General features: G+C 44.1%; 1 long non-coding RNA gene across 1 annotated transcript; it reads left to right on the top strand.

The window, feature by feature from the left end:
- Positions 1 to 17,803: 17,803 nt before the first annotated feature.
- LOC142646747 (uncharacterized) lies at positions 17,804 to 24,583 on the top strand. The gene is made up of 2 exons (XR_012847577.1): positions 17,804 to 18,401; positions 23,940 to 24,583. It is a non-coding gene; the product is annotated as an uncharacterized LOC142646747 (long non-coding RNA).
- The last annotated feature ends 331 nt before the right edge of the window (positions 24,584 to 24,914 follow it).

The raw sequence follows: 24,914 nt of genomic DNA, 5'->3' as shown, positions 1-24,914 counted from the left end.
CGGGCCATATTCCGCGTAAGACCCTGGTCACCCAGCTATCCGGCCAGTTCCCCGCACACCATTGACCTCCTGCCTATGCGCCAAAGCCACCGGCCCCGTCGCATCAGTCCACGGCTCCAACTCGCCCATATCATTTACCGGTGACATCCACAGCGATCTATCGTTATATTGTCCTAGGAACGCATCCCCGACCTGCAGATCAGCCTTGTGATCCAAACCAATCCTCCCAACAAATAGCGGGATGCCAGGATACCCGCCGTTGCTGCCGCCAATCGCCTACTAAAATTCTACCCCTTGGCATAATCTGACAGGCAAATCTCAACTTCCCCAGCAGCTACTGGAGATCGCGCAAAATGATCTTCTTCAATCGTCAAGCCCGCCTCACCTCCTGCCGCAATGGCAGTAATTTCTTTCCTTCAGGAAGCCTGCCCTAAATTGCGACTGAATGCATTTAGATCCCTTAAAACAAATGGTAGAAACCGGGCCCCCGGTTGTACCAGGCGCCAGAGGGATTCCAAAATCCGTCGCAACCTCCTGCGATGAATACAATGCGTTACCGCAAACAGGGGAACCGCTAGAGCCGACACACGAACTCATCAAGCTAATGTATTAATAAATCCACCCCAGCTACGCCCTTCGTCACCCATTCCACGAAACTACTAACTGCTTCAAAGCATGCGCCATTGGAAGCCACCTATCGACATAAAACCCCCCGTTCCGGAAGCCAACCCAACAACCGTTGGCTCTCTGGATGTACAGGCAGCAGCCGGAACACTGCCTAGCGGTCAGTTTTTGCCACCACCGACCCGGGCCCCGCCTACCGCACTAATGCACCGCCGTGTCGAATGACCCGTAAACAACCGAGCATAAGTCGTTATCTATCCCCTCATTCACGTACTATCCCCTGGGAAAGCAAATGCTGAATCAGCCGGAATTTATGAGGCCCCGCTTTTGCCCAAAACCCAAAGGGGAATACCACTAGATTCTCTATCGGCAACCGGCCCGGACCGCGACTCAACGACACTTCCTTCCGACCGCCGAGTGCAAATAAGCCGATTCAAGGTTGTAACGGGTAACCGGAACCCCGTGTGGAGGAGGAGGGATAACAAAAACCACACAAAACCCTTTGTAACTTATCCTAGCTGCACCCCTATCCGGACACTCACTTAGATGCCGGGCAATCCTTTTCACCCTCACCGGCGCCGCCCCTGGACCAACGGCAGAAGACTGAGGGCCCGGCCGCCTACCTTTCACATGCCTTTTCCGGTCCACTGCAAGGACCCGTTGCGCTCCGCCCAGACACGCTCAAATCTACACGTGGCACGAAACTTACATCGGCCATCGTGAAATTGCATCAGAACCCCAACTTTGACCCAAAGCCCTGTCCGGACTGACTAGACTGACCACCTTGCCCACGCTCCCGGGAAAGGACTGCTTAACCGGGCCGCAACTCGTAACCACCGTGCAATATCCTTTTTGATCCCCTGATCGCCGACCGGACCGCAACCAAGCCTAACAAAAGAGGATAGAGGCCAGTCAACCTCTAGGACAAAAAGACAACACCGAGAAGTGGAGACTGCCATGTTTTTTGGTAGCGATGTACACCGTACAATGCCCCTGAACAATCTACTTTCCCCCCGTACGCCCGATAGGCCAACCCGATGGCATACCAATAATAAAACAACGCCGAGCAATTTTTTGGCACCTTTCCTCCGATCACGCTTGCCAAATAGCAAAACTTGGGACCAATTGACGAACGTCTGCGGGATAAGCCTATACCGCCGACGTTCCTCTTCCCCCTTCTTACTCTCATCCCGCTTGCCATTCCAAAATGACTTTAGCAAGCGGCAGAAAAGAAAATTACCACGTACATTGTCCTCCAAATCCGGTCACGGACCTCCCCCCGGGGACCCCGCTGGAACTACAGGCGCCGCTGCCCTATCCAATCGCCCGACCAACTCGCGCAAACAACCCACTAAAACTGTTATGCATCGCGCCACCGCCCGCCGATACTTCCGCGCTCGCTGCCCCCACCCCCAACACCCGACATGAAAATTGCTGAATACGGTAGAGTAAGAGTTATACACTCACCAGGCTGCCCAGGCGCTGTGTTCCCGCCAGCCGGAAAATTCTGACCGCGTTGCGACTCATCCAGCTCCCCCATCTTCCAGATCATCTCTTGCTGCCGATTGGTACTCGCACCGACATCTCCGCACAGGGATCCAGGCACGCTGGCAGATGAGCCGACACCTGCCGCCCGACCTCAGGGACCCAGAGTCCCGACCGAACCTGTTGCTGCGTCGTCGTCGCCGATCTTGACGTCCTCACCGATGCTCTTGAGGAAGCCTGCCCCCTGGCCGGAACATCACCATGCGGGGCGGCCGTGGACTGCATGCCGAAAAACTGCCTCTGATTGCGGAAGTATGACAGGGAGCCCGGCCTGCGACTCCATGTTAACCGCCGAGCTCCGTCGCGGCTGGGGATTCCTGCCAGGACGCAGGCCCTGGGAGGAGGCGCCCGTCCCAGCAGCCTGGCCTGCAGCGTCCCTAAGGGCTCCCATTGCGACGCAGGCCCGCGGGGGCCACATCCGGACTCCCCCGATCAGGTGGCGGGACCTCCGGGAGCGGCGGGGTGACCTAGCCTGAGCTACCGCCGCTCCCCTGACACCCCCTGCTTTGTCGGACCAGGGGCAGTGATCCTCACCTCTCCCCCCACCGCCCTGTGACCAGCGTCTGAGACAGGGGCGGGGGAGGGGAGCGCATCTCTGCGGGCCGCTGACACAGAGTGCCGGGCTCGGCGCGAAGACGGGCCCGCCTGAAAGATCCGTGATCAGTTAAGCCGGAGCAGGGGAGCTGATTATTTTACTTGCTGCTCCTCCCGCTGCTTCCGGCTCAATGCCGAAAACAGCGGGAAGAACAGAAACACCCCCGGCTCCTCCCCACTCCATCTCCTCCCTCTCCCTGCCTCAACTAACCCTCTCTTCCCCTATTGGCTGTCCCTCCTATGGCAGTCATGGAGGCTTCCCGTTAAGCCCTCCGTGCTGCCGTCCAGCCTCTTCTATATTCATTTTATTTCGACCTCTTCATATTATTTCATTCTTTCATATGTGAGCAGGGATGCAGTGTGATCTTTCCACGTGCATCGTTTCTGTGACTGTCAATACGTATCAGCTCACTTAATACATGGACATCCCTTCAGGCTCTCTGCCAGTATACTTTACTTACTTTGTCGTTGTTTTCTTCCGACCTCCTAAGTGCAGTGACATGCGCGGTTCCTGTTCTTCTGCACTTCTTGTTTTTGCTGTATTCCAGGGCCTTGTACGCAGGCGTGCGCTCCTTGATTCTGTATTGGTGCAGCCTATTGGCTATTGTGATTGGCCCTGGGACCTGTCCATCTCATTGATGATGGCCGGTCTGTCTGGCCTCGTTCTATTGGGTCCTAGTGGACCGACGCCCACTGTCATGGCGGTCCGAGGCTTTAAGAAGGGCGGACTAGTAACACGCAGTTAGTTGCCCCATTTGAACCCCTGAAGACGCTACGTATGTAGCGAAACATGTCGCGGGGGGCTTCTCTTTGAGTTTTAATCGCAATGCTTCACTGACCGTTAGCTACTGACACCACCTGATTTTTTGCTTAACTGCAAATTATTTGAATCTTTTGTGTGTAAAAAGTCGTCTTGTGTTTCCCCTTTAACCCCTTCCTGCAATTTCACGTACAGTTACGTGATGGCAGATGGGCTTTTCCCGCATCTCCACGTAACTGTACGTGAAGGAGATGGAGCTGGCTCAGGAGCTGAGCCAGCGACATCACCGCCGGGTGACAGCTTTATGTTACAGCTGGCACCCTGAGGTATCGACCAGGACCGGAGCTAGCCTCCCATCCGACAGATTAACCCCTCACATGCTGCGTTCAATAGAGATCGCAGCATGTGAGGAGTTTATAGCCACCGGCACCCTAGCAACGTGATCGCTGGGTTGCCGGTGGCTGCAAAGGCGATCAGAGGGCTAATACTTACCTCCCGGTCTGCCAGTAACGGAATCCTCCTATGCCCCGTCGTCGGCGGGGCCCCGGAGGCCTCCGGTGCCATCGGCAAGATGGCGCCGGCTCAGCTTCCAGCTCAGAAGCTGAGCCGGCGTCATCAGCAGTGGATGTCCGCTGTATGTTACAGCGGACACCCCGATCTATCGGCAGGAACTGGAGCTAGCTCCGATTCCTGCCATTAACCCCTTCAATGCAGCGATTCAATGCAATGGCTGCATCAAAGTGGTTTGTATGCAATCGGCAGCCCTGCCACACGATGGCAAGGCTGGCGACTGCTACTATGGCAACAGGATGCCTAACAATGGCTTCCTATCTGCCATTACGTTAGCCGATTAGGCCCCGCCCGGAGGCGGAGCCTGATCGGCTTGCTGTCAGTGAACATAGGTGGTGCAATGTATTAGAACATCAAACAAACAGTTGGACCTTCAAGTCCCCTAGTGGGACTAAGGAAAAGTGTAGAAAAAGTACAAATAAAAGTTGTAAAAAGATACAATAAAAGTTTCAAATAATAACACAAAACACAATCGCCCTTTTTCCCTTATCAAGTCATTTATTATTGAAAAAAATAATAAAGCCATACATATTTGGTATCGCTGCGACCGTAACGACCTTAACTATAAAAATATTATGTTATTTATTCCGCATAGTGAACGCCGTAAAAAAAATAACAAAAAAATACTGACATAATTGCAATTTTTTGGTCACTTTGTCTTCCAAAAATTGAAATAAAATGTGATCAAAAAGTCGCATGTACCTAAAAATGGTACCTATAAAAACTATAACTCGTCTCGCTAAAAACAAGCCCTCATACAGCTGCGTTGACGAAAAATGTAAAACAGTTATGGCTCTCACAATTTGGCGACAGAAAAAATCCATTCTCTTTACAAAAGTTATTTTATTGTGCAAAAAGTTGTAAAACATAAAAAGTCCTATAAATTAGGTATTACCGGAATCGGACTGACCCGCAGAATAAAGCTAACATGTAATTTATAATGCGTGGTGAACGCTGTATAAAAAGAACTAAAAAAATATGCCAGAATTGCTGTTTTTTGGTCACTTTGCCTGCCAAAAAAAAAAAGGATAACAAGTGATCAAAAAGTCGCATGTACCCCAAAATGGTACCAATAAAAACTACAGCTCGTCACACAAAAAAAACAGCCGTCATACCACTACGTCTATGAAAAAATTAAATTAGTCAAGGCACCAATAAGCCAGGAAATAAAAATATGCAGTTGTGCCGGCCCGAGGGGAACATTTCTTCTGTTTCAAGTGGCGAATTATCAAGGCCCCTAAAATTAGGGAACCAGGAAGGGGAGGGCCCAAACATATCTGCTGGAAGTGAGGGCGCCCGTATTATAACAGGACAACACTTCCCAGCAAAATTCCTCAAACTTCAAAGGTGCGGAGTGCGGACCAAATTGGGAATAAGTAAATACCATTTATTAGTGCGACACCGGCCTGTGCAGAAAGGATTGTGTCACAGCATAACACACATCTATGGATTGTTTTATTGTTTTTTTTACCCCACTATACCATCTGACTATGCCCCTTATATACTCCGCCCGCCTTACATGTACCCCCACATTATAAACGGAAACACCAGTAAGACTCAAAACAAAACTACTACAAGCAAAATCCACGCTCCAAAAGCCAAATGGCGCTACCTCCCTTCTGAACCCTACAGTGTGCCCAAACAGCAGTTTACTTCCACATATATGGCATCGCCATACCCGGGAGAACAATTTTAACAATTTTTGGGGTGTGTGTCTCCAGTGGCACAAGATGGGCGCCACATATTGGCATATCTATTGAAAAACCATTTTCACTCTGCAACATCAAGTGCACACCAATTTCTGCCAATCACCTGTGGCGTTAATATGCTCACTACACCCCTAGGTGAATACCTTGAGGGGTGTAGTTTCCAAAATGGGGTCACTTCTGGGGGGTTTCCACTGTTTTGGTCCCACAGGGACTTTGCAAATGCGACATAGCGACCAGAAACCAATCCAGCAAAATCTGTACTCCAAAAGCCAAATGGCGCTCCTTCCCTTCTGAGCCCTACTCTGTGCCCAAACAGCAGTTTATGACCACATATGTGTTATTGCCGTACACAGTAGAAGTTGCTTTACAAAATGTTGGGGTTCTTTTATTCCTTTATTTGTTGAGAAAATGAAAAATTTTGAGCTAAAGCTAAGTCTTATTGGAAAAAAAGGATTTTTTTTATCTTCACTGACCAAATCTTATAAAATCTATGAAACCCCTGTGGGTTCAAAATGCTCACTACACCCCTAGATGGATTCTTCAAGGGGTGTAGTTTCCTAAATGGAGTCACTTTTTTGGTGTTTTCACTGTTTGGGTCCCTTAGGGGCTTTGCAAATGCGACGTGGTCTCCGCAAACCATTCCTGATAAATTTGAGCTCCAAAAGCCAAATGGCGCTCTTTCCCTTCTAAGCTCCGCCGTGTGTCCAAACAGCCATTTATGACCACATGTATTGTTTTACTCGGGAGAAATTGCTTTACAAAAGTAGTGGTGCATTTTCTCCTTTTAGTCCTTGTGGAAATGAGAAAAAATTAGCTAAACCTACATTTTCTTTGAAAGAATGTAGATTTTCATTTTCACGGCCTACTTCCAATAATTTCTGCAAAAAACCTTGGAGGTCAAAATGCTCACTATACCCCTAGATAATTTCCTCAATTGGTATAGTTTCCAAAATGGGGTCACTTTTGGGGGATTTCCACTGTTTTGGTGCCGCAAGAGACTTTCAAACCCGACATGGAGCCTAAAATATTTTCTAATAAAAAGGAGGCCCCAAAATCCTCTAGGTGCTCCTTTGCTTCTGAGGCCTGTGCTTCAGTCAATAAGGGCACTAGGGCTACATGTGGGTATTTCTAAAAACTGCAGAATCTGGGCAATAGATATTGAGTTGTGTTTCTCTGGTAAATCTTTCTGTGTTACAAAAAAAATAGATGAAAAATGAATTTCTGCAAAAAAAAAAAGAAATTTGAACATTTCACATCTACTTTGCCTTAATTCCTGTGAAATATCTAAAGGCTTAAGAAACTTTCTAAATGCTGTTTTGAATACTTTGAGGGGTGAAGTTTTTAAAATGGGGCGACTTATCGAGGGTTTCTAATATATAAGGCCCCAAAATCCACTTCACAACTGAACTGGCTCCTGTAAAAATAGCCTTTTGAAATTTTCTTGAAAATGTGAGAAATTGCTCCTAAATGATGTCATAGAAAAATAAAAAGATGTTCAAAAAACTATGCCAATCTAAAGTAGACATATGGGTGATGTTAATTAGCAACAATTTTGTGTGGTATTACTATCTATCTTACAAGCAGCTACATATAAATTTAGAAACATGCAAATTTTTGCAATTTTTTGCTACATTTTGGTGTTTTTCACAATTAAATACTTAATGTATCGAGCAAATTTTGCCAGTAACATAAAGTCCAATGTGTCACGAGAAAACAATCTCAGATTCGCTTGGATAGGTAAAAGCATTCCGAAGTTATTACCACATAAAGTGAAACATGTCAGATTTGAAAAAATGGGCTGTGTCCTGAAGGCCAAAACAGGCTGTGTCTTGAAGGGATTAAAGCAGATAATTGCAGAACAGGTTGGAAAACAAATTACTTTAATCCACACGACAGTATTACAACACACTTGATCATAAATCCCAACTTAGGATATGTTCACACGCAGTGTTTTCAGACGTAATTTGGGCCTCCTCAAAGTACGCCTGAAAAAAACGGCTCTATTACGCCTACAAACATCTGCCCATTGCTTTCAATGGGTTTTACGATGTTCTTTTCCCACGAGGTGTTATTTTACGCGTCGCTGTCAAAAGACGGTGTGTAAAAAGACGCCCACGAAAAAGATGTGCGCTGGAGCGCTACGCTTGATGTCTCTGTCCATATATGAACAGTGACATATGGGGCAACTCCTGAAGCGGAAACCCCGTCCACAGCGTTGCCGACGCTGTGACCAGAGATTCCACTCCAGGAGAAGCCCCTATCCTCGGTGTCCATTTATTGACATTGATGTCACTGTCTTCTCCTGGAGTGGAATCCCTGGTCACAGCGTGGAGAAATACACTCCAGGAGGAGCCCCTGTCGTCTGTGTCCATTTATGGACAGTGACGTCACTGGCTTCTCCTGGAGTGGAATGCCCGGTCATAGCGTCGATAAATACACTCCATGAGAAGCCCCTGTCGCTTGTGTCCATTTGTGGACAGTGACGTCAAGGACTTCTCCTGGAGTGGAATCCCCGGTCACAGAGTCGGCAACGCTGTGGACGGGGATTCTGCTTCAGGAGTTGCCCCTGATGTCCCTATCCATACGGTGATTCCGCTCCTTCAGGGAGCTACAGTGGGGCTAGTAGATTGCAGAGCAGGGAGATATTTGTGGTTGTCCTGTGCACCTCACGCCCACCCTATGGTACATTTGTGGGCGCCATTTCACGGTCCCCCCAGGCAGCAGAAAGGCTAGGCGCAGCCCTATAATTATAGAATTGAAATTTCAGTAGATAGTAATATCATTGACAAGCATTGAAACTGTGAAATTAGTACTTTTGCCTGTTCAGTCATGTATTTCTATACAGAGTTAAATCATTATAATTTGTACCTATACTACTGTATATATGTAAAGTAGTTGCTTGCATAACCTTAGTTTCTGTTGACACTTTGCTATAAAATAACTTTACAAATTCTTTCATTACGAGCTATTCCTTAAAGAGAATGTATCGAAGTTGTGAAAATAAACTTATTTTTTTTAGAAAAATGTTGGTGGTATTTTTTGTCATTTTTCAATATATATTAAAATATTTCCTGAAATATTATAGTTCTGACATTGGCTACTGATCCCAAGCCTTTTTTGGGAGCGCTCTTCTTATATATTCATTTACTTTGACCCCTGATATTTTTAATCATTTTGGTTCCACTGGTTCCACTCAAGCTCAACAAGATTTGTAAACCCTGCGAATCCCCTGATGAATCCCATAGGAAACATTGGAAGAAATAGGGCAACAACAATAGGGCAATGATTAGGGTCTGTTTAGTGTAGGGACAGGCTCCAGACCACCTGTTCTCCACACAGTAAATAGGGTCAGTAACAGGACTAAATATCAGTCCTGTCCCTCTCTTAATATTAGGTTGAGATAGGGACAGTTTCTATGGCAATTCTGTCCTCTGGAGTGCCGTTAGGAGCTACATGAGATTTATCCTCTGCCGGTAGGAGCTATCTGAACCTCATTCCCTGAATCTAGCCTGAACTAGAATGAAGTCTGGTAAGATCCACCCAATTTTTCATTTCTGTTGCATACACTGCTTTGCGGCTTTGGCAGCCTGGATAGCTTGATGTACTCATACATTATTTATTCTTATGAACATTAAAATCTGCCACTATCATCTTTTTTATGTTCAAGTCATTTGAATACAACTTCTAGTTGCATGTATATGCTGTTTGTCGTGTATCCCCATATATTTAAACAAATATCATTAAAAGTAAATTTTCATTCGGTTACCTATGCTGACTTGTTCCCCATAATCATATAAAGAAAATATTGAAAAAAATATATAATCAGAAAATAAAAACAGGTTAAAAAAAGAAGAATATGTTTAAGTATATAGTGGTAAAAAAAACAAAAAAAAAACAATATATATTGTAGCAGTGCAGCTACTAAGGGGCAGGATTTGGGCCCAGAATTAAATATTTAAAAGGAAAGCTAAAAAGTGTCCTTTCTGCAATAATAAGGTTTGGGTTGCTGGAGTGGAAGGGAAAAGCAAAAGTTCCACTCCGTCTTTAGGACAGTCCAGGGTTTGGGCTGCCTTATGAGTCTCAGGGTATGTTCACATGGCTTAGCAAAATAAGTCTGAAAATACGGAGCTGTTTTCAAGCGAAAACAGCTCCTCATTTTCAGACATTTTGTAGCAACTCATTTAACGGCCGTTTTTGGAGCTGTTTTGCAATGGAGTCAATGAAAAACGGCTCCAAAAAGTCCCAAGAAATAACCTGCACTTCTTTTTACGCGGCGTATTTTACGCGCCATATTTTGAAAATGACGCGTAAAATTACGCCTCGTGGGAAAAGAACACCGTAAATCAGTTGCACAGGCGCCCACAGGAGTGATGGGGCCCACAAAAATGCTTCTCTCATCCTCCTCCTGCTTATACTCTCAATGGGTTTCTCATGGATTACACAGACACTCCAACTTGCCAGGCTACCAAACTCAGACCCTCTATGATTGATCCCCCCTTTGCGGGAGAACTCATGGCGGTAGTAAAATTACAAAAAACTTCACTTTCTGCCCCCATATAGAAGGTAGGCCCATTTAATGCCCCGATAAAGAAGTTAGGCCCCCAGTTTGTACCCACACAAACTTATTGCCCACTGTAGATGGTGCAATGCATCCCTTCTCCCAGGTAGTGCCACACAGCCCCTCCTCCCAGGTAGTGCCACACAGCCCCCTCCCAGGTAGTGCCACACAGCCCCCCTCCCTGTAGGTATGTAGATTTGGCCTGGGATTCCGCTTCAGGAGGAGCCACTGACGTCACTGTCCATATATGGACAGTGATGTCAGGGGCAACCCCAGAGTCATAGTCCCGGGCATAGTGCTACTGGCACTCTGCCTGGGACTACTGCTCTGCTCCTGACATCCATATATGGATAGTGATGTCATGAGCAGAAGTCTTGGGCAGAACGCTAGCAAAGGCTCTGCCCCGGGACTCCGTCTCTGGGGAACCCCCGGATATCACTGTCCATACATGGACAATGATGTCAGGGGCAACCCCAGAGCCGGAGTCCCGGGCAGAGCACTATTAGCACTCTGCCTAGGAGTCTGTAGCCTAGTAAATGACAGAGTAGGGAGCTACCTCCCTGCTCTGCCATAGAGTTCAATAGTATCTGTGTCCTAAGGACGCAGATACTATTAAATGTGGCATCGCTATCTCTTTAGCAGCCATGGCGGCTGCTAGTGGGGTCTCTGGAAATGGGGGCCATGATGGCATAGGCCCCCTCATCCTGTGGGCCCCGTAGCAGCCGCTATAGCTGGCACAGAGGTAGTTATGCCGCCTCCTAGACAGGGGCTCCCTCTAGAAGCAGAAACCCGTCGGCAACACTCTGGCTGGGGATTCCACTCCTGGAGGAGCCAATGCGTGAGCGGTAGCACCCGTCAGCCGAGTGGGCCCCTGGCATTTGTATGGACAATGACGTCAGCTGCTCTCTCTAGGAGTGGAATCCCCGCTCTGGCAGGGGATTCTGCTTTTAGAGTTAACCCCTGACTTCACTGTCAGACATCAGGGGCTTCCTGTAGGAGCGGAATCTTCAGCCAGAGCGATTCCGCTCCTACAGGGAGCTACAGTGGTGCTATTTACAGGAAAAGGGTGCCATTTGCGGGGATGGGGGGGTGGCACTATCTGCAGCAGGGATATTGCTAAATACAGGGAGGATGTTGCTATCTACAGGGGGTGGCGCTATTTACAGGGGGTGTGGTGCTATCTGCATGGGTACTGAGTGCCAATATAATGCCAATCTACAGGGGACACTGGCGCCATCTACATGGGCACTGTGTTGCGCCATGTGGGCATTATCTACAGGGAGAACTGCAGCATTATGTGGGCACTGTGGCACTATTTACCGTGGGCACTGTCTATGTGGGCACTGACACTGTCTATGTAAGCAATGTGGCACTATCTACAATGGTATTGCGTCACTATCTACATGGGCACTGTGGTGTTTTCAGGGGGTTGGGGCAAAAATCCCTAACTAATAAAATTCATAAATGTTTTTAACGTCCATGAAAAACGGATGGCAAATGGCAGTTAAAAACCGTCAGACGGCCGGGAAATGGATTCAAATTTTGAGATTCATTGATGCAAAACAGCCATGAAAAAATGACAGTTGATTCGTTGTTGACTGCCATTTTTTTTTCACGGTCGTGTGTATATAGCCCTCTTCACTCTCCCCTCACAGCGATCCAGGGTGACGAAGAGAGAAGAGGACTAATTGTTACAGAGCCCTACAGATGTGTGTGTGTATGTATATATATATATATATATTTATGTATATATATATATATATATATATATATATATATATATAAAATTACAAAAAAGGTTTTCTTAAAAAAAATTGTGACTTGTCTGCTCATAATCCAAATTACAAACACTGAATTAATTATACTAATCTAGAAAATTAAAGCCTCATAAGTATTGTAAAAATAGTTGTGATAAGAAGTGCATATTGAGAATTTGACCTGGACACAGGGGCATCAATGACCCTTGGTCATGAAAGGGTTAAAGAAGGAGCAGCATATACTTGCAGCTCTTACTTCAGGCCCTGTGAAGAGGAGAGGGGGACGTGCTGGCAGTGTTTCGGGAGAGGAGGAGGATCTGTGATCCTCCTCCTGTCCCTGTATAGCTTTTAGATGACCTCGGGATGGGGTAACATTTCGTTCATATTTTCTCACCCCCCCCCCCTATCCATCAGAGAGCATAACTATTTTTTTTCCTGAAAAGGAGTGAAAAGATAAGCCCTTGCTCATTAGGCTCCTTTGCCTAATCAGGCAGTTTATTGACTACACGACCTGGACTTTTACCAGCGTCTGGATCATTGCCTCAAATGAGTCGCATCAAATGCTCGCACCACAGACACACAAACATCAATAAAGTTTATTCATTATACATGCTGACTGATTCTCTTGTGATACCCATTACATTCTACAGTCATAGGGATAACGATTATAACTCTAGAGGAGTATGTTAGCTTATTGCTGCGATTACCTCAAAATTGTGGCAAAGAGAAGTGGTTTCGCAACAAAAACCAAAACGCTGTGTTTCACTAGGATTTCACAGATATCATGGAAATAAACTGCAGTTTTACTGCAATGTGTGAACGTATCCTTATACATTTCTGAGGGATGAAAAAAGTTTCTGTCAATAAGAAAAAATAAACGATTAGATTAGTTTTTGAGATTTGCAGGGTTAGAGTTCGTGTAGGTGGATGGAAAATAATATACCTACATAATCCCCAATTTAATATGCAAAAATTGGTTGGTTCATACTTGCGGTTTTGCCGTTTCTTTAACACACGCACCTGTGAACGTGTGGTGTATGTACACAGATAAATATATACTTAGCCGCTCTGATGACCCAGTGAATCCATAGAACTTAGTCCAATAGTACTGAAGGTGTCCTCCTTTTTTTTCTATAATCCACATTGAGGAAAGGTAAAAACACAAAGGTACTGGTGCAGCAGTTGTCAATGATGGCTGGGCTTTGTAGTTCTACAGCAGTCCCTGACTTCTTCAGATGTTTTACAATAAGTCTACTATAAAGGAGACGACAAATAGAGTAGCCCTGCTAGTAACTTGTGAAAAAGCATAAGGTATTTATTTCTACTGACAAAGTTTTGAAAACCGCATGCAATTAAAAAAGTCAGCCTGACCCTGGGTTGCGTCTTATCGGCTTCTTCAGGGTAATACAAGGCGTGTAACACAAGTGCCTTATAACCCATTAAACAGACTACCCGAAAAACTAATCAAGTTGTATTTGTAATATATGTAACACAAACATGACGTGTAGCATTATCAAGAATAAAAAAAACTAAAAACTTTCCTACAGACAGAAATTGTACATACATTGCAAAAAAATTATTTTCGATTTGAATGATATGACAGCCTTAATATTCAGCTTATATTCCTGAAGGTAAATTTATACTCAAGCGTCTCCCAAAAGAACGACTACGTCGTAACTCAATCACACACATATATTTGTATTTATACATTTATATCTGTATATTAAGATGTAGGGTATGCATTAACCCCTCACATCTTACAGGTTTTTTTATCGTACATTTTGTTTGCACAACTGGTCTGCTTAAGAATGCATTTTAATCACAATGTTGAATTTTCGTACAATTTTTGCTTATAATCATGGTTTGATGCAAAGTTGTGTGAGGGTGATGTGTAGCCTGTATTTTATAGGCTGTTGATTTTTAAAAAAAAATTCTAGCTTAGATATGACCTGTCACCTCTCCTCCCATGTCTATTTTAGTAAATACTTGTATTCCCCATGAAATAACAATTCTGAGACATATTTTCTAAGAACGCTGTGTTGTTTCGTTCCTCTGTTATTCCTCCTAGACTTTTATAAATAATTTGACAACTGGGTGATACTATTCCTATTATCAAAGAGCTGTGTCCCTACACAATCTCACTCTGTCAGCACTGATTGGAAAGTGCCAACATATATAGGGACACACCCTCAACTGGTAACGCCCAGTTGACAATTTATTCATAATTTTCTAGCAGGAATAACAGAGGAATGGTACAAACTAGAATTATATGAAAAGATTCTTCAGAATTGTTATTTCATGCGGAATACAATTATTTACTAAAACAATATGTCAGGAGAGGTGAAAGGTCCTCTTTAAATTATCAAGATTTTTAATTTTGAGAGATTTTTGGTCTCTTCAGGTCTGGTAATTTTATTAAGATATTTGCATGTAGACATAGGCCTAAGTGGTATGTATGAACTCTGCACATCTTGAACGTTTATATTTTGGACGTGTGGTGTCTAATTTTCTTCTTGGATCATACTTTTAGCTACAAATATTAATTATTATGCATTTTTTTTAAATTACACTTTGAGACAAAATTGCATGAACACCTGTGTGTTTAAAGTACTGAGTGGCATTTTGACAATTTGTCAGGTATATACTTTCAGAAAATATATGGGTTTAAGGTTTTAGTATGATTTTTTTTATTTTGTAATTTAGGTTTTATTTATACCTGTGAATATTGTCCCGGCTATTGCCACGGGAGTCCGTGGATAATGAGACTGTCACAGGGCATGCAGGGGATGGTGTTAACCCACTGGGTCATCAAGGGATTTGAACGGGGAGCGGAGTCTAAAGGGACCCAAGATATTCACTCTTTAAACCCTATACAGGGATCTGGATTTCACTGCTGGGGAACCCCAGGTCGCTACCCCCAGAGTAGTCCCCTTAGGCAACGGCCGACGTTAACAGGAAATAGGCAAATAGAATGCAAGATCCGGTATAGCATAAGTCAGGGCCGGCGGTATACGGGCACACACGGTTAGTAAAGCCAACGTCAGGGCAGGCGACAAAGGTTCATCACCGGTCACCAAGAGATGAGGGCAGGCGAGGATAGTCAAAGGTACAGGCAGAGGTGAATCATAGGAAATCCAAACAAAGTTTAATGCAGGGTATCACTAGCAAGCTAGAAGGAACCTAATTCCACAGGCAATGAGTAAACAGAAGGATACTTTATACCCTGGAAAGCTGGGTGGATAATTTGGCGCGCACTAGCCCTTTACGGGAAGAAGGATCAGTGCGTGCATGCACGCTAGGAAGTGCTCGAGATGCAGGGGGAGAGCAGCGGCGATGGAGGCCTGGACCAGTCTTCAGTGAAGAAGGTATGCAACGCTGGTCAGGAGCCAGAGGACGCCATGGAGAATTGAGTATATAGTAAAGGCAGGGAGCAGCAACTGTACAGTACCCCCCTCCTTATGACCCCTTTTTTTTTTTAGGCTTGTGGGAACACTGGCAATTAAATTCCCTGAGGAGAGATAGAGAGTGAATATTTTCCACAGGTTCCCAGGATTTCTCCTCGGGACCAAAGTTCTTCCAATCCGCAAGGTACAAGAGCTTCCCTCTTGACCTCTTGGTATCTAAAATTTAGCTGACCTTGTATTCAGCGTCTGGACAAGAAGTAGCAGGAGAATGAGAAGTCTTCCTGGAGAAATGATTCAGGATGAGCGGTCTAAAGAGCGACACATGAAAATAATTGAGGATCTTTAAATACTGTGGGGAGACAGAGTATGTAGGAGATAGGACTGATCTGTTTCAAAATACCATAAGGACCCTAGAAGCAAAGAGCAAACTTAAAACAGGGGGTCCTCAAACGGATGTGCTTGGATAGCTAGACCTTTTCTTCAGGGTGAAATTGTAAAGGAATTGTGCGCTTTTTGTCAAGCTTTTGCATTATGAATAGACTCCTTGGCTTCCTGCCAGTTGCGTAACAATTGGGTTTGAGAAAGATTGACTGCTGGAACTTGTTGGAGAGTGTTGAAACTGGTAGATGGACTCCTGGATGTTGTCTATGAGCCAAGAAGAAAGATGAAGACTGTGTGGATTTCCCAGTCTGATTATTATATGCAAACTCTGCCCATGGAAGTAAATTAGACCAGTTGTCTTGAAGAGATGACACCAAATTCTTGAGAAAGATCTTCAGAACCTGGTTAATTAGTTTCACATGTCCATTATAGTGAGGATCAATGGCGGATCATCATCAGGGCGTTTTGGGCGGCCGCCCGAGCCTCCCGTGGGGCCCATGGCCACCCAAAGTACAATGCAGTTTTGTCGCGTTTTTGCATAGATTTTGCAGCGAATCGTGGCAAAAACCGTGACAAAACTTCATTGTGTATGTCCTGTAAAAGGACCTTAAGACATAAGGTCACATGACCTTATCTCTGCAGTTCTTACTACTGTTTAGAAACCTGCTGGTCACATGACCGCAAGTCCTAGAACAGCAGCAAGACTCCACAGAGAAGACTGTATTTAGGGGGTCTGTATTCGTTTTAGGGGGTCTGGGGCCTGTATTTAGGGGGCCTGGTCTGGGGTCTGTATTAGTTTAGGGGCCTGTATTTAAGAGTCTAGTCCAGGTTCTGTATCAGTTAAGGGGGTCTTTTATTACTTAAGGGAGTCAGGTCTGGGGTCATTATTAGTGTAGGGGGTCGTGTCTGTATTTAGGGGTCTCATCCGAGGTCTGTATTTATTTATGGTGCTTGTTCTGGGGTCTCTATTTGTGAAGGAGGGTCTGGTCTGGGGACTTCAATAGTTTAGAAGGTCTGGGGTCTTAATGTATTCTAGCATCTGGTCTGGGGTCCGAATTTATTAGTCTTAGTAAAAGGGGTTGTCAGGGCACGTGCATAGGTCATTAGTATAAAAAGAAATGGTCTGTGCCCGGACAACCCCTTACTAATGTATGGGCCTGGGCCTTGGTGTCTGAATTTGTGTGTTTCTATAGAGGCTAAAATTGGCTGCAGAAGCGAGGAGCAAAGATGTCTCATCAGGAGAAGTTGCCATAATAGTCTGCGTCAGATGGAGAGGAAAAGAGAACGACTTCCATCAGGGAAGACATCACTTGTGAGTCAATGGATTTATAGAGGATCTGTCCCCTCTATTGACATGTCTGTTGTAGGAAATTCTTGTATTCCACATAAAGTCTTTGTGTACCCAAGACTAATAGACAAATGTGGGTTACCATTGTCATGAGGATGTGTCCCTACACAGTGTGATACTGTCAGCGATGGTTGGAGACACTCAGCATGTAGGGACACAGCCCTTTGACAAGGGGAATCGTAACACCCATTTGTCAGTGCTCGCATAGAAAGGCAGTGTTCACTATAGACACTTAAGAGTGCTGGTGGGGAAGGGGGTCTTAAGTTTGTGGAACAGCCCAGGGCCTATGGTCTACTTAATCCGCCACTGGTGAGGATGATAGGCAAATGACAAGTCCAAATTAACTTCAAGTAACTTGCCGAGTGCCCTCAAGAATCTCAAGTGAATTGCACTCCTCTATCGATACTATATGCTTAGGGAGTCCATGCAGACAAAAAAAATTTTGAAGTGAGTAGCTAGATGATTAGCAGAGGAAAAGCCAGGCAGAGGAATGAAATGTGCCTTCTTCGAGAAACAGTCAACTACTGCATGACCCAGATCACAGTGTGAAGGATGGAGTGGACAGAAGTTAATGTTTATAATAATTTTCTTTCTTTAATAAAATATAGACTATAGAGTTGTGTACATAATTGTGATGAAGCAATAGTAATAGGATTAGATAAGTATACGTGGCAAGATGGCCCCTGAACAGGGACTACGCACTAATAAAATAACAAGTCACTTCCTGGTATGAACGAACTATGAACTAGGAAGACATATCTAAAGGACCAGATAAGGGTGAACCTATCCATGGATGACACAAGTATCAAGAGGCTTACAGTGATACGTGCTTTTATAAAAGTGTGATAACATGTACCCACCCCCAGGAGAAAGGGGATATATAGAACAAATGTGTCTAATAAATAAGTCAGCGACGCCTGATGCTGAGTGAGGAGCTTTGTACCAGACTCTGTGTGGTGTGATTCCTTTCGTACGAACTCAGCGTATTATCCCTGCCGGTTGAGACTGATTAGTACCCGAACATTTTGGCGCCCAACGTGGGGCCACACTCGAGGGATAAGCCGTGTCCGTGATCTACGACCCCCAGACGCCTCAACATCGAATCACCAGCCACGCTCCCAGGAAGTCTGATCAGCTTCAAATAAAACACGGTAAGGTTAAGTTCATGTTTATGAATATTGGCTCTTATCCGTGTGGGAGAGTGAGCAGGTGATAAGATACCGAGGTATTTGGAGTCGATCCCGGCCACACTCTCAGCGACAGAGAGTTAACCCGCTGTGTGGTTCCAAGAATCATAGTATAGATAGTCGCGTCTCGCCGGCATAGGTGATAAGTATAAGTGTGATAATTTAATTGGTCGCAGGGTATAGGTTGATACCATTAAGACGACAGGTGTAAGTGTAATAATTTAATTGGTCGCAGGGTATAGGTTGATACCATTAAGACGACAGGTGTAAGTGTAATAATTTAATTGGTCGCAGGGTATAGGTTGATACCATTAAGACGACAGGTGTAAGTGTAATAATTTAATTTAATTGGTCGCAGGGTATAGTTTGATACCATTAAGACGACAGAGACAGACAGTCAGTTATAATTGTGTTTAAAAAAAAAAAAAAAAAAAAATATAAAAAAAAATTGTGTTTTGTGTTCAGAAACATCGAGAATAAGGTTTCATTCTCAGGACGGTGTTAAATATAGAACAGTATGTTTAATGTGTTTAAAAAAAAAAAAAAAGAGACAGGCAAGAAGAATGTAGAAAATAGTAAGAAAGTTATGCACATATGTGGCATATTTATAGATGGAAGAATGGGCTGCAGCTCTTAGGGAAAACAAGGGAAGATTAAGTGACGAAGGAAAGTTAGATGAAGCATTAGCTTGGCAAAGAACAGCCATAGCCATAACTAAAGACAAGTTTACTGAGCAAGAAATACGAGACAGAAAGGGTAAAATCATCAGATATGTGTATTACAAAGTACGTGTCCAGCCACCGCCCTATAATGGCGACGGTGGAATTCTAACTTCGTGGGAGTGTCCCAGTTGTGGTTAACAGAACCCGCCCCAAGCTGAATATTGTGTATCATGTCACTTTCCACGCCCCGATCCTCCCATATATGCCACGCCTTCGGCACCACTCCCCGCCCCAGGAGGCCATCTTGGTACACCTAAACCTGTTGTTCCGTTATATCCGGTACTCACACAAGAAGGTGGATTTTATAAGCCCCCTCCGTAGGGTGTGGCCACGCCCGGCCCAACCAAATCAGTATGAAGTAATCACCTTGTTAATTTTGTCATTTGTAGTGTTTTTCCTATTTACAGAAGTTCCAGTCTAGTTCACTGATGAAACAACACATCATCATAATATAGAGATGGTGGCCGTCAGATTGTACTGTTAAACATTAACGTAGATAATTCCTGTACAATGGTGTGATAAATGATTGCAGATACGTATGTTGTTTTGCCGGCATTGAAAGTGTTAAGATGGTGAGAGAAGAAGTTGTGAGAAGCTGGGAGTTTGTGACCTCCCTCCCCCCTAAAGTGTGCTGTGTTTGGGAGGAGGAGGAGGGGGGCTGACTGGGTGCAGTCTGCAGGGCTGATGAGACCAAGGGATTTCAATATGCACTGCTGAGATATATATATATATCAGTAATGTCTACAAACCTAAATACATTTCTTCTCTTTTGCGCAAGCGCTGTTGGTTATAAAAGTTACGATATTTATGTGTTATGATGTGATCAGATTTCATGTGTTTTGATAATTCAGATGTATTAAACTACAGATACTGTGAGACACGGGGGTTTGAAAATGTATGTGCCCCCACCGTTCCCTATTTATATATACTGTTTATTGGTTTACAGTAATTAATGTTATCAGAGATAATATTTTCTGTTTTATTGAATAACTAACTACAATTGTTTTGTTTTTGATTTCACACATGAGTTATGTCATTGTAAAGATCAAATGTTTGTCAGGAAAAAGTCATTTTTGTTTCAGGCTGTTGTACATTACAGAGGGTTAAATTAGTGTTATGTTGAGATGTAGTTTTGAACTCTGCTACATCACTCTCGCAGAGTCCACAAAGGGGGGAAGAGTGAAGGAACTGATCAGGTACAGTTGTGGTTTATGTGTAAGAGACCATCCACCTCCAGCAAAGTTACACAGGAGGATGTGACATCACTCACACGAGTCTTTATGGATTTAGATGAGGGAGAAGGCAAAACAAAACTTGTCTGGACATTGTTAACTTGATGTAAAGTTTTTGGGAATGTTTTATTTTTATTTGTTTTTGTATTAATCAAGTATTTGCAGAACCTGATAAAAGTGAGATTCTCAAAGTATTCTGGATTATCAGCTGAATGAGGAGGAGTTGTGTTTGGTAGCGGCTTGTGACACCAATCCATGGAGTACCTCTACGCAAGCATATACTTTGTACTGTACTGAACAAAATGGACATGACACTGCGGTTCTCACACAAAGTCATGGACCACAGCAGAGCCCGATAGTATATTATTCAGCTAGACTAGACCCTGTGGCCCGAGGTTCCCCATCATGTGTGAAAGCTATCATTGCTGTAAATTCAATGTTAAACAAGGCCTCAGATTTGGTCCTGGCATTTCCACCACATGATATATATATTACTGCTATTCTAACTCAAGTACAACCTAAGCATTTGTCCACTGCAAGACATTTGAGATTAATCTGTGCGCTTCTTCTCCCTGAGCAGGTTACTTTACACCGCTGTACTACATTGAACCCAGCTACCTTACTGCCTTTGGAGCAAGGGGGAGAAGACGTAGGTAAAGTATGGTCACAATTTTTGTCTGAAACTGATGAACATGATTGTATGGCCCTTATGGCCCAGGAAACAGTGGTGTTCGCACATGTGAAAGATACCCCACTCCAAAACCCAGACCTAAATACTCTTTGTGGATGGTTCAAGGTATTTTGTAGAAGGATCTTTTCTTACAGGATATGCAGTAACCACCGAAGATGTAGTCCTAGAAGCAGCCTCCTTACCAGCGTCCCGCTCAGCACAAGAAGTGGAGCTTAAGGCCCTGGCAGCAGCATGCCAACATGCAGAAGGAAAGACAGCAAATATATACACTGACTCTCAATTAACAGTAGTAAACATTAAAAGCTCACACCAAGGTGAGTTCACCAGAGACAAAAGGAAATGCTTTGGCAGACCAAGCCGCAAAAGCAAGCAGCACAGAAGCTACCCGTGTTAGCAGCCGTATGTCAGATAAAAGATCCAGAGGAAACAAGACCAGCTGTAAGCCCGGAACTACGGCAAAAACTTCAAGGACAAGCAACAAAAGAAGAAAAAGACAAGTGGACGGCCCAAGGAGCAACGCTACGAAAAGATGGCCTCTGGCAATGCCAGAATAAACTGTGCCTGCCTAAGACAATGTTCCCAATGATGGCCCAAATAACACATGGAGAGACACACCAGTCAAAAACGGCAATGATGGACTTGGTAAACAAGGTGTGGTATGCTCCAGGGTTTAGTGTGATGGCCAGCAGTTTTACACAAGGATGCATGATCTGTGCAACACATAATATTGGAAGAACTGTAAAAGTACCACAGAAGCACACACCCAGACCTATATATCCGTTCCAGAGACTGCAGATAGACTATATTCAACTACCCAAAGTTGGTACCTAGGAGTATGTGCTTGTTTGTATTGATCTCTTTTCAGGATGGCCAGAAGCTTTTCCAGTAACCAAAGCTACAGCCGTAGCCACAGCAAAGAAACTGATCAACGAGGTGGTGTGCAGATATGGAGTTCGAGAGATGATCAAGAGCGACAGAGGAACTTATTTTACGGGTGAAATCATGAACCATGTGTTGTCAGCTCTAGGCATAAGTCAAGCCCTACATACACCATACAATCCACAGGGCAGTGGGAAGGTTGAGAGACTAAATGGGACTCTCAAATTGAAAATCCAAAAAGCAATGGTAGAAAACGGGAAACCATGGACCGAGTGTCTACCATTAGCCTTGTTCTCAGTAAGATACACGCCCACAAAAAGAACAGGTCTCAGCCCATATGAGATCTTATTTGGGTCGGCTCCCAGATTAGGATGTTGTTTTCCACAGGTGCTCCAAATGCAGTATGGTAGACTAACAGATTATGTATCAACACTGAACAAACAATTGACCAAGGTGCATGCACAAGTATTTGCTTCCATTCCAGGTCCTGATTCAGTTGAAGGGACGTATAAGCTAGAACCAGGAGATTGGGTCATTGTCAAAAGACACGTGAGGAAGAGCCTTGAGCCACGGTTTGATGGTCCTTTTCAAGTTTTGCTCGTTACAAGCACCTCAGTGAAGCTCGAAGGAAAGGCAAGCTGGATTCACGCCAGTCATTGTAAAAAGGTTCTTCAGCCAGAAGAATGAAGATCTTTGCGGTCGTTGCGGCGGTTGTTGCGTGTGCTCTTATACAAAAAGGCAGAACTGCTACTCCTGTACACGTAATCAGTACAGAATCACTGGAATAGTTCAGGACAGGGTGGGCGAATGCCACAGTGGATAGAAAGCAGGGTAACTACACCTGTAAGGCCAATGCCCCGTGTTATACTACAAATGTGACTACAACCGAAGGGACTTGGAAAAAAGGGCCACATGGAGGGACTGTGTACCTTCACATAGACAAAACAGCCAACATTAGCATACAAGAAGAGACTGGGACTGTGGTTTTGTTGTTATGAACCAGATTTACAATATCTACAGAAATATACAACCAGTAAAAATAGAAACAAAATGATAAATAAGATTTATGAAAGATGCAACAAGGAGAGGCTCAACTCTACGATTGTAATAAAAGAAACTGATGGGATGATATTATGTATGAATAATAGCCAAATAAGAAATAGAAGATATTTTGTATTCTTGATAACAATTTTAAGAGATATTTAGGAGTATTGAATGGTATACAGTTAGAAACAGTTCGGCGGATCGAAGGGAACTGGAAGGGAGAATGCACCCTGGCGAAAGCGATCATGCCTTTTCATATACTCTCTGAGACCCAAGAGACCATCTCTCAAAATAGTCACATATTTACAAGGGAAAAAAAGAGATCTGAAAGGAAGTTTTGACCCCCATGTGTATATAGATGCTATAGGAGTCCCAAGGGGGGTCCCAGATGAATTCAAGGCCCGGGATCAGGTAGCAGCTTGATTTGAATCATTAATCCCTATGATCACAGCTAACAAAAATGTAGATTGGATAAATTATATCTATTACAACCAGCAACGGTTTGTTAACTATACTAGGGACGCTTTACAAGGTCTAGCTGACCAGTTAGGACCCACATCTACTATGACTTTCCAGAACCGTATGGCCCTTGATATGATACTAGCAGAAAAAGGAGGCGTTTGTGCCATGATAGGTACTACCTGTTGTACTTTTATTCCAGATAACACAGGACCAAACGGCAAAGTAACCATGGCAATCAAACAGATTGTTTCTTTATCCGAGGAATTAAAACGAAATTCAGGTTTCACAGACCCATGGGATCAGTATTTCTCATGGTTAACCGGATGGCAGAAAATTCTGGCCCAAATTGGGATTGTAATCTTAATCTTTCTAGTGCTTTTCGCAGTTATTGCTTGTTGTGTATTACCATGTATAAAGAAATTAATGACTAAAACTATAACTGAAGTAACTCCCACTTTCATGTTTTCTTCAGAAATTGAAGGACTTTTACCAACTCCATCCATGAGAACAACCACCCTTTATCGAGACTATTGTTCTGAAGATGAATAGATAGTGTAGGGTGTGCACCGACTCTTTAAGTCCAGCTACAAAGGGGGGTCTCCTAATAGGGGAGGCTCGTCTCAAACTGGTGAAAAAATCCTTTTACTCCCCTTTCCCAGAGCACGGACACACTTAGGTTAAGAAATGAAGAAAATAATGATAAAAGGGGGGACTGTGAAGGATGGAGTGGACAGAAGTTAATGTTTATAATAATTTTCTTTCTTTAATAAAATATAGACTATAGAGTTGTGTACATAATTGTGATGAAGCAATAGTAATAGGATTAGATAAGTATACGTGGCAAGATGGCCCCTGAACAGGGACTACGCACTAATAAAATAACAAGTCACTTCCTGGTATGAACGAACTATGAACTAGGAAGACATATCTAAAGGACCAGATAAGGGTGAACCTATCCATGGATGACACAAGTATCAAGAGGCTTACAGTGATACGTGCTTTTATAAAAGTGTGATAACATGTACCCACCCCCAGGAGAAAGGGGATATATAGAACAAATGTGTCTAATAAATAAGTCAGCGACGCCTGATGCTGAGTGAGGAGCTTTGTACCAGACTCTGTGTGGTGTGATTCCTTTCGTACGAACTCAGCGTATTATCCCTGCCGGTTGAGACTGATTAGTACCCGAACAACAGTACAGCTAGAGGAACTTGGTACGTCAGTAATAAAATCCATAGTGATATCAGTCCAGGGAGAGTCAGGTACAGGCAAAGGATGTAGTAATTCAGAAGGCCTTTGGTATGAGTCTTTGTTTTGAGCAGAACTGTAGCATGCTTCAAAATATTGTAATCTTTAATGTCCCGGAACAGAGAAGGCGAGATACTAGATCTAGTGTTTTCCGAATAACAGGTTGTCCAGTGAACTCGGAGGAATTACCCCAATGGAG

Source organism: Rhinoderma darwinii, chromosome 1 (genome assembly GCF_050947455.1).
Source record: "Rhinoderma darwinii isolate aRhiDar2 chromosome 1, aRhiDar2.hap1, whole genome shotgun sequence".
NCBI lineage: Eukaryota > Metazoa > Chordata > Amphibia > Anura > Rhinodermatidae > Rhinoderma > Rhinoderma darwinii.
Note: the sequence above shows the minus strand (reverse complement) of the source record. Positions and strands in the feature narration are given on the sequence as shown.